This window comes from Podarcis erhardii (assembly GCF_964252035.2).
Source record: "Podarcis erhardii genome assembly, chromosome: 15".
Taxonomy (NCBI): Eukaryota; Metazoa; Chordata; class Lepidosauria; order Squamata; family Lacertidae; genus Podarcis; species Podarcis erhardii.
The window spans coordinates 41,786,936-41,798,202 of NC_138505.1; the positions used below are offsets into that span (position 1 = coordinate 41,786,936).

An 11,267-nucleotide genomic window follows, 5' to 3' on the forward strand; every position below is an offset into this window, starting at 1 on the left:
TGACACGCTACTGCTGTCCTTGCACTATTTTAAGCTTTTGGCCCCACTTTGTGAAAAGTAGTCTCTGGCCCGTGGAAGCTTACGTTGTGTTTACTTATTATTAAATTTTTATCCTGCACTTCCTCCCGAAGGAGCCCAGGGTGGGAAACAAGTGCTAAAACAATAAAAATATATTAGAAATGTTTGAAAAGCAATTCTAGTACAGATGCAGACTGGAAAGCTCTTACCTTAAAAGGCTTGGTGGAAGAAGAAGGTGTTCATTCACCCAGTAAGCTTCAGAGCTGAGTGGGGATTTGAACACTAGTTCTCATGAGTCTGACACAAATTTATTATTTATACCCCACCCATCTGGCTGGGTTTCCCCAGTCACTCTGGTCGGCTCCCAACAGAATATTAAAAACACAATAAAACATCAAACATTAAAAACTTCCCTAAACAGGGCTGCCTTCAGATGTCTTCTAAAAGTCAGATCGTTTTTTATTTCCTTGACATCTGATGGGAGGGTGTTCCACAGGGCGGGCATGATTACAGAGAAAGCCTTCTGCCTGGTTCCCTGTAACCTCACTTCTCGCATTGAGGGAACAGGCAGAAGGCCCTTGGAGCTGGAACCCCAGTGAGGCTGAGTGATGGGGACTGACTGCTAGATCTACTAATTCTAGGAAATTACAAAAATAATGGCTGCTTTTCATGCATACAGGCCTACCTCTCAAAAAATAGAAGCAAACAGGGTGGGATTAGAATCGGGGTTAGGGAAGAATCTGCAGTATTGAAGATACTGCTTAAGAAATGTCAAAATACACTATTTGCATTGCCTTGTTTCAATTAACTTCAGAGCTTCTCACAGTGGGAGGCAGCTTTTGATCAAAATAACACTTCATTCTGCTTGCCTTGTATTGTATTTTTTAAAATGCTTTTCACAGCTGACGTAATACAGTGCACTCTGCACCCTGACAGTTGCTATTTCTGATGGGACCTGGGGCTGTGATCCAGAGAGCAGGCCCAGCTGCATTGTAAGTTTAAAGAAGTATGCTACCACTTTAGACAGTCATTGTTTTCCCAAAAGAACCCTGGGAAGTGTAGTTTCTTGATAACTGAAAGTTGTTAGGGGACCCCTAAACCTGTCAGTAAGCTACAATTCCCATAGTTCCCTGGGAAGAGAGTTGATTGTTAAATGACTTTGGCAACTGTAGCTCTGTGAGGGGAATGGGGTCTCTTCAGAACTCCCAGTGCCCTTAACCCTTTAGAGTGGCATGGCACTGCTTTAAAGGTACAGGCTTGCTGAATGGCCCAGATGTGCACCATCCCACTGTTGACCGATTCTTGTCAAACAAAAGAGCCAGGGCTATGTGTGTTGGCCCCAATCCCATAGAATGCAGAAAATCAGGACCAGCCCCACATCATCAGTGTCCCTGGTGAAGAGCGTCTTTGGCAGTCCCTCCAACTTCTGATTACATTCTTTTTAATTGTGTATATATAGCTCATTTAACAATTTTCATGCCAGATTTGCATGCATGATTTATCCCTGTCTAATAAGCCTGTATTTATTTGTGCCATATGAACTGTTTGAACTATTTGTTTCAACTATTGATAATGACAGGCGTCCACACACCCCAAACCTGATATCCTCAGAAGTTACCTACATTACCTGCAGAAAACCCACAGAACGTAATCCTTGGCATAGATTCCACTTTCCTGGGAACATCATCTTTCATGTAGGAACAAATTAAAAGGTAATCTATAGTCCTGATGACAACAACAAAGATATGCTTGAGATTGAGTGTGGGTGATACCTTCTGAAACCTTAGAAGGCAGAGAGACACCTTAACACAATATCCACTGGCTGGAGGCAGCGCCCTGTGTTTTGCTTGCCTTTCTCTCTCTCTCTTTTTAAGGAGACTAAATTATGCTAAATAGTTTTTTAAAAGCCAGATTAGTTATACAATACAAGGCAAAAAAATACCTCATTTGTGTTTATTAGTCGCGTGCTCTAGTGGAATGGAAGCCCATCACAGACCATACCCCAATATTACTTTGTTCTGCATAACTTTATCCTTTAGCATTTATTTTGAATTTTGTGTGTTTAATGAATGCTCAGAGTCTTGGCAATTTGTAAGCTATGCTTCCAACTCAGCACTTTTGCATGCATTCTTCTGGAATTGTGGGACGAGCACACACACATACGGCTTGCAGGTCACTTATTTAGCAACTAACTATTTTCACTGATGGTGTGTATATGGAGTCCTGCCTTTTAAACCGCTGCCTCCTCATCTTCTAAGGCAGGACTCCACGTGGGTTTTCTCTTTCCTCCATCAGGCACTGCTGAGTTGACAGATGTTACAAAACTTGGAGTCTGGCATTACTGTCATTCCACAGGCACCTTCAATCTCTCTATCAGAACCAAAGTGAGCCCTGTGGCTCAGCAGTCATGGCGTCCACACAGGGCCACTTCCAAGGTTTTTTAAAATGAGGCCTCATTTGCTTCGCCTGCATGTTTTTCTGAACTAAACAGCTGCTTGACTGAGGTTCCCCCTCCCAGCAAGACCCCACCTTTTCTGCATTCCATCAATGAGTGGGATGACAAATCCCCCTAGAACTGCTTTCTTTCTCCCACCCCCTACTTTTTTTTTAAAAAAAAATATTTTTATTAAAGATTTTAGTTTACAAAAATATGTGCATTGTTACAAGCGAATAGTAAAGAGAACCTGCACAAGTGATGCTGACACAACCCCCCCCACTAAGTAGAATAGAAGCATTGCAACCGGACCCCACCCACCATTCCCTCCTCCACCACTTCCCCCCTTTTCTTCCTAATGTAACACTAATGTCTCAACAAATGAAACTGATCTGTAGAAAATGTAACTTGAAAAAAGAGGCAGGGCACATACTTTTGTAAACCAATAAATCTTTAATAAAAAATATGTTTAACGTGTGTGTGTGCATTGTCTCTTTTTTCAAGTTGTGTTTTCTACGGATCAGTTTCATTTGTTGTGAGACCTTAGTGCTACATACTGTGTTAGGTTAGGAAGAAAAGAGGGGGAGGGGGCAATGGTGGGTGGGGTGGGGTGGGGTATTTCTGTCCCACCCCCTGCTTGAGCACTTTCTCCATCTGCCCTTCCAGCCTGAAAAAACAACACCACACACATCCAAGATGGCTGCCAGAAGAATTTTCAGCTCAAATCCTTCCTTCTGAAAACCCACCTTTCCCAAAACTTGACCTTAATCTTCATCCTCAACCAAAATAAATCCCATGGGCATTTCCAGGCATGAGGCAATTTGGTTTGTCATGCCAGAGTAAGTGGACTGTTTTGGTCACAATACTAATTTGCAGTGCTTTTTTTCTAAAAAAATGTTTAGGGGTACTCTCATTTTCCTACACATACTGAAATACTGCCCCTCAATGAGGCCAAACTTAGATTCACAAAATGTTTAGGGGTATGCGTACCCCTGCGTCCTCCCAGAAAAAAAGCACTGCTCATTTGCATGCTGAATGTCTTCTTTTCTGTGTTAGGAATGATCAAAAGTGCATAGGAAGGGGTGCATCAAAGTATATATCAGCCTCATGATAATGTTCTGTTTGTAATCCTCTGCGCTGTCACCTGCAATGAGCCTCACTAAGCAGCTGAACTCACTTCCAAATAAACATGCACAATTTTTCATATATGTGCATCCGTGTCACTCTCTTCATTCATTTGTTTGCTACCTTTGTCTGTCCCATTTAGATCTTCGCCTCGGTGGCTCCTTGATTGTCAACATTTAGATTATAAACTCCTCAAGGGTTTACAGAATTCTGAAACTAGCTAATAGCACTGTATAAAAGAAACATAAAACAGCCAGGTCAGTATTTTCAGCCCTGCACCAGAACCCATATGCATACCCCAAGTTCCCAAGCCCTTCCATGCTACTATTCAAACACATCCCTAACATGGTTGTTTGGCCTGCCATTGGAAAACCGACAGACATGATACAGATATCTGCATTTTTCCAGCTTTGGGAATCTAATAGAAGGTCTGGAGATGGAAGGGGAATTTAGGCCAGGAAAATGGGGCCTGGGGAAGACATATACATCCATTACCATAAGCACTATAGCTTCAATGCATTGGACAGTCAGAGGCAGTGTGCTACTGAATAGCTGCTGGAAAGCACAGAAGGGGTGAGTGTTCTTGCGCTCAAGTCCTGCTTGCAGGTTTCCCACAGGCAATTGGTTGGCCACTGTGAGAAGAAGATGGCCATTGGGCTAAGTCAGCAGGCTATTCTCCTGTTCATGCATTATGTTCAATCAGAAACAGACATGCACAACCCAACAACTCTCCACATTAGATGTTTTCAATCACTTCTGTTTTGCATCTTGCTCTGTGACTGCATGAACAACATACATTTGAAGTGTATGCCCCCCCCAATAATAATCATGGGAACCGTAGTTTACTCCTCACAGAGCAACCATTTACAGCACTCTTAGCAAACTACAGTTCATAGGAGTCTTTGGTTGTGTGTGCTTTAAATGTGCTTTAGATAGATGGCAAGATGTGATTATGATGTGCAAATCTGGTACTTTAGGGAAAGAGCTGCCCACCAAGTTGAACTGATCATTATCCTTGTGAGTGAGATTGACTTAACACAGGACTCTTCTGTTCTTTGCAACACGTGGTTCCATCTTTAGACCACATGGCATAAGGTAAGAAGTCTCATGGCCATTTCCTACACAAAAACAGCACCAAACCGATGCTTGAGTGTACACTATCAGGGAGCCACAACACTGATAGTGAACATGCCTGTATGATACTCATGTCTGCAAGCAAATGTTCACATTTTCCATTTTTAGATGTGCATGGAAATGTTGGGTGCACACTAAAAATGAAATGCGTGAAGCAGGGCTCTACACTTAGCCTGTGAGCTTTGCAAGCATGATGTGGACATGTACACTCTTCATAGCAAATGCATTACTCAACATTCCACATTGGTGAGCTGAAGAGAAAAAATATTTGGGCCAGGGGGAGCGGGACAAATTAATAACTCAACACTGCCCCCGCCCTCGCTGCAGGCTAGGCTGACATCCAAACTCCCAAACTTAACAGTCATGGTTTTCCTCCCCTAACCCTGCCAATAAGCATCCAGATTCTATGCTAAATTAATTTTCCAGAAATTGGAAAGGCTTACATTGATGAATGGAATGCGATTGGCAGAGCAACTGAAACTCTCTCCAGCATCCTCCTGACTTAGCCTACTTTTCTGGGCCAAATACAACAAAATGGGTGGGATGGGGAATGAGATCCCATTTCAATTAAAAAACTGAAGACTGAGCTCCAAAGATCAGCCCATTCTGTAAGCTTGCACTGTTTACAAAAACTTAACTGGACAATGTCAAGGCTACTTGCGGGTGGCTCTGTGGTTTAACCCACAGGGCTTGCTGATCATAAGGTCGGCGGTTCGAATCCCCGCGACGGGGTGAGCTCCCGTTGCTCGGTCCCTGCTCCTGCCAACCTAGCAGTTCGAAAGCACGTCAAAGTGCAAGTAGATAAATAAGTATTGCTCTGGCAGGAAGGTAAACGGCATTTCTGTGCGCTGCTCTGGTTCGCCAGAAGCGGCTTAGTCATGCTGGCCACATGACCCGGAAGCTGTACGCTGGCTCCCTCGGCCAGTAAAGCGAGATGTGTACCGCAATCCCAGAGTCGGCCACGACTGGACCTAACCATCAAGGGTCCCTTTACGTTTACCTTACCAGGAGTTGCCTTATAGCAGGATTATGAGGGAAATAGCAATTATGCACGAAACACACAAACATGCTGTAACAAAGTTTGTATTCTCAGGCTTCAGTACATCATGCATGATACATATTTGCAAGTATTTGCATAATTCTGGGGGGGGGGGGAGAGAAGAGCAAACTATCCAGAGCCTCGCCTCTTGACCATTGGAACATCTGCACACAGCAGTGTAGCAACCCCCACTGACCCCAAGGGCAGACCAAAGTTGTTGAGCCATTGGCCATGACAAATCTGAATCAAAAATAAGTACAGTGGTACCTTGGGTTAAGTATTTAATTCATTCTGGAGGTCCGTTCTTAACCTGAAACTGTTCTTAACCTGAAGCACCACTTTAGCTAATGGGGCCTCCTGCTGCTGCCGCTCCACCGGAGCACGACTTCTGTTCTCATCCTGAAGCAAAGTTCTTAACCTGAAGCACTATTTCTGGGTTAGCAGAGTCTGTAACCTGAAGCGTATGTAACCCGAGGTACCACTTTATTGTCCAGGGTCTTTTTTTAGAGCAGCCACTGATTTCAGGGACGGGAAGTGGCTCCATCCCCCTGCAGCCGAGGAACCGCACAGCCTCCTGCAATCTCCCCCGCCACCCGTAAACAAAAGCCCTGGTGCACGGCAGCAAGCCTAAAACACCGCAGACCCCCTGTGCCGTAGTGGAGGTTGCTGCTCACACACTTCCGCTGTGCTTGCTGCTGGTGTGGTGGCTCCTCTATGAAACAGATCTAAACAGCTTGTAGCAGAGTTTCTTCCTGGTGGCAGACGACAAGAGACTTGTGCAAAATACGCAGTCAGGAGTTACTTTATTTCTTGGCTGGTTCACAAGCATTTTAGTTGTGACTATATACAAAACTATTTACGGACACTTTCCCACCACAGTATGAACTCACAGTGTGTGGGTACTCTTTCTTCCTGCAGGGAAGTCCAACCTGCAACTTCCTCCTTTTTATTTTCATCCCCAGCTGTAACCAATCACTCCTAACCTTTAAAGAAAACTTCTGCACTGAGCTACAAGCACCTTTTTCTGTTTCTTTGCAGAATGACTTCCTAACATGCTGTCCTATGGACCAGCCCCGCTCAGTGCAGACTGCTCCCCCCGCTCCCGGCTCCTGTCTGGAGCCTGAGGTTCCACTGAGCATTGCTCACCACTACCCATTTTTCAGGCTCACATATGCAAGCACAATGGCAAGAAACACAACTTCTGACATAGTGAAGTAGCTGCTGTTCAGCTGTGTGGCTGACAAATGCACATTGGCGCAAGTCTCTCAGGTCAACCAAAAAGATATGACAGTAAAGACAGGGAAAGGAATGGGGAGGGATGAAGAAAACAAAGTCCAGGTACCCAAACTTTCCAGGTCCACTTTACAGCCACCAGAGCAGATGGCGAGAACATGGAGCTGCAGGTGCAGCTATCAGTCCAGCAGGGATAAGGTAAGATGAGGTGCTGATGGAATCCCACATGACCCTATAAAACTTCTGAGTCTAGAATGGTCTCAGCAGTTTGTCTTTTGGATAAAGAGCAAGCTGTCAGCAGACTTTTAGTTGGCCACAGCCCATCTTTCTCAACAAAAAGCAACGGAATGTGGGTCCGAAACAGGTGAAGTCAAACTTCTGTGTTAGCAGCACTGAAGTGACCTCCCCAGGGCACATGCCTGGGCAGCGTGTCTGGAGGTCCTGAGCTGCCCAGATGACAAGACTCCCCTCTCGGCCTCACTGAGGTGGTCCAAAGGAAAGGAAAGCAGTACGTTTGGCACCAGCTTGGCTATAGGAGTTGCTGGAAGGAGGTGTACAAGGCACCGTCCAACCATCTTAGTGACTTCACTCTGGATTTGTGTAGGGTTTGCTCCTTAGCCTTTTCTCTTCCTGAAGATGTCCTGCAAGGCAAGAGGTACAGATTTTCCCCTCTACAACATGCCTTCTTGACTCAGTATCTGTCTCATCTTCTCACTCTACCGGAGCCTGTCTTTGCATGCAGAGAATGTCCCTAACTGACTGAGGGTTTGAGACCCATTGGCTACCCTCACCTGGTTTGGTTGTCCAGCCGAAGCCGATCCTGGAGTGTGGCCACTTTCACACACTGACAGCTTCTAGGAGCCACAGGTGAGAGCTGAGTGCAGGGTGGGGACCAAAGGTGGAAAGCTATCCCAGAAGGAACATGGCATGTCCCACACCAGAGGTACTACCTCTCCTCTAACACGCCAAACGCCTCAGTTAGCAACTATCCCTACTAGATCCCTGTAGGATAAATTAACACCTAGTCAGCCCTGGCATAATGTGCATGTTTAAAATCTCCATCTCCCCACACCCTCTCACAGCAAGGGAAAGGGGAAGACGGAACATGCCTTCCTTTATTTATGATCAAATTATTCTAACAGAAAAGAGAACTTGATCTTCTGCCCTGTAATAGCTTTTTGGTGTGTCTCTCTGTGAAGAGCTCCGTTTTTAACCTTCAGACCATCATGAGTGTTTTTGATTCTCCCCTTGCAGGCTTTTAGATAGCCTGGTTTCAGCTAAATGTGCTTTGGAAGTACTGACACGGCTGAGCAAATCTCCCACTGGAAGATGCCCTGTGTTCTAAGTGTGGCAGGAAAAGCGCTGTGGTGCCCTTTCATTGTCATGATCAATCACCATGAAGCAAAATTCCCCACACAGCTCCTTTGAGGGGAGGGAGACCATTCACTTCATGGTTAGTGCTTCAAATGTACTAGTTCAATTTTTCGAAGTTCACTGAACTACTTCAGAAATCTCTGAACTACCCCTGCAATTAGTTTCTGTAACTGCTGGGTGAACTGAACGTGAATTAAATTTGTTTTGGGGAAGAAATTTGGATGATTTCTAGTTCATCTTCAAGTTCATTCTCCTATGTATGCTTTATACTCTTTGTGCATTTACACCCAAACACCGTAATTGTTTGGGGAAATAAACTATTCCCATGCCGCTGTGTGTGTTTTCATGTTTTTCTTGATCTTCTTAAGTATATTTTACACTTCAGCACAGCAGCTTATAGCATTCTGAAAAGGAAAAGGAAAAAAATCCCAAGGATCATTTGGATAAACTTGAACTGTGAACTAAACACAAACCAAAAAAGTTCATTTGTAAAAGGATGACTGTGAAGTGGAATTAGTCCCTTTTTTGGACATGTCCTTGAATGAGAACTAGTTCCTCTTTAGAATAAAATTTCTAGGTTCTGTTCATCATATCCACTAACAAAAGAGGATTGGCTCTTGTGCTTGTGTTGCTCCCCCTCCCCCTGACAACCTGGAGAGCAAGAGCATAAACGGAAATGCTTTGCAGGGTTGCTCTAAGCATGGCTTCACCCTCAAGTTGCTTTTGCCAGTCTTCCAAGCCTGCCTTTACTCCCATGGTGCAGCTAAGAGCCACGCATGGGCATCAAAGTGTACTGCCAAATTCCCTGCGGGAAAAGCTGGATTCTGCAACGCGCGCGTGTGTGTAGACACATACACATTTGCAAATATGAATAACGTTGAATAACTCCTCTTACAGAGTTACCACCTGCAGATCACAAAATATGTGACACCAAAAAGGACACTAATTTGCAATTTATTTGAATACACTAATCTATATGTGTACATTTATTCCAATATACATATTTCTCTATGCAGTTTTCCCTAAAATGTACATATTTGCAAAGCAGTTTCCTCATATGTAATGCATTTTTGTATGTCATTTCCTATAATATCTGCATCTTTGTGCACACTTTCCGCTTGTATTTATAGAGTTTATAGAGTTGAAAGGGACCCCAAGGATTATCTAGACCAACCCCCTGCAATGCAGGAATCTCAATTAAAGCATCCATGACTGATGGCTATTCAACCTCTGCTTAAAAATCACCAACTAAGGAGAGGCCAGACCTTCCAAGGGAGTCCATTCCACCGTTGAAGGGCTCTTACCGTCAAAAAGTTTAATCAGAATCTCCTTTCTTGTAACTTTAATGCAATGGTTTGGATCCTACCCACTGCAGCAGGAGAAAACAAGCTTTCTCCATCTTCCATGTGACAGCCCTTTCGATATTTGAAGATGACTCTCATATCTCCTCTCAGTCTCCACTTTCTCAGGCTAAACATACCCAGTTCCTTCAAGCGCTCCTTGTAAGGCTTGGTTTCCAGACCCTTGATCATCTTGGTCGCCCTCCTCTGCACACATTCCCACTGCTCAATATTCTTCTTAAATTGTGCTGCCCCAAATTGGACAAAGGACTCCAGGTGTGGTCTGACCAAGGCAGAATAGAGCGGTACTATTACTCCAAAGTGGTGTGGATTTTTCCAGGCCTTATGGATGTAAATATGCTATATAAATATAAATATGCTATATAAATATGCTATATACTTATATAAATTGCTTGGGGAAATTCCTGGTAAAATCTCCAAATGGGATTTCCAGTACTGTAGTTGTTTCGGAAAGCATGAAGTAGGTAAATTCACCTTTAAATGCAAAGTGAATCCAGTGTCTCCCTTCATGAGAGCTGGAGTCCCTCCCAAGGCCAGCCATCTGGCCTCAAGATCAGCACCACTGCTGGACTCCAGGGTCCTCCCTGCCTCATTGGACTCTTCATGTAAGATGTGTGGAAACAGAACTTTTTTAAAAAAAGTTTTTATTAAATATTTAAACAAAACATATTATCCAAAAAACATGTCATCCTTATTTTTCCCCTCATTTTCCTCACTACCCCCACCCTCCCACACAATGCTGTTCTCTGCATGTTACAAAGTTGTATAGATCCTTAAATTGTTTAACTAGTTATTGTCAATAAAAAGTTTGTGAATGTTTATTCAAAACCTGCCAAGGAGTCTGTCAGGGAACTGCCATCGGAGCCAAGAGTGGAGGTAAGGCTCCCCGAGGATGCAGGAGAAGGGCCCAGCAGAGGGAGAGAGAGAGAGAGAGAGAGCACTTCCTCCGGGGAAGGTAATCAGCATGACACCAGGAAGAAAGGGGAGGCTGAGAGGGCTTCGGAGGGAGGGCTCTGAGACTCTTCCACCGAGACCAGCGGGGAAAGCGCAGGACCTCCACTAGGCACGCCCACTCTGCGCAGAAAGCTGTCGCGCAGGGAAGCTAGGCGGAGACTGTTGGAAAAAGTTCAGGAAACGCCCACTGACGGATTCTGCCAGCGACTGACACAGCCACGGAGTAAGGGCTGTGCAGCCAGGGAAAGGTTAGCCGGACAACGCTGTCTGGAGCAGTTACCACTTACGCACAAGCAACCCTAATTCCCATTACAGAGTCCAATTCACTTTGTTGCTTCTTCAGATACTTTGTAAAGGGTTCCCATTCATCTTTAAAGTCACAGTTATCCTTGTCCCATAGCTTATGTGTCAATTTTGCCAGCTCTACATAGTCCATTAATTTTTCTTGCCCTGATTCTTTAGTTGAGGTTTCTTCAGTCTTCCATCCTTGTGCTATTAGGACTCTCGCGGCCGTTGTCGCATACATGAAGATGTTTTTCAGCTTTTTTGACAAGTCTTTCCCTACTATCCCTAACAAGAATGCTTCAGGTTTTTA

General features: G+C 44.4%; 1 long non-coding RNA gene across 1 annotated transcript; it reads left to right on the forward strand.

Annotated features, from left to right (window-relative positions):
* Positions 1 to 766: 766 nt before the first annotated feature.
* Positions 767 to 8,830, forward strand: LOC309330612. Its single transcript, XR_014151512.1, has 3 exons — positions 767 to 1,730; positions 4,555 to 4,672; positions 6,789 to 8,830. It is a non-coding gene; the product is annotated as an uncharacterized lncRNA (long non-coding RNA).
* The last annotated feature ends 2,437 nt before the right edge of the window (positions 8,831 to 11,267 follow it).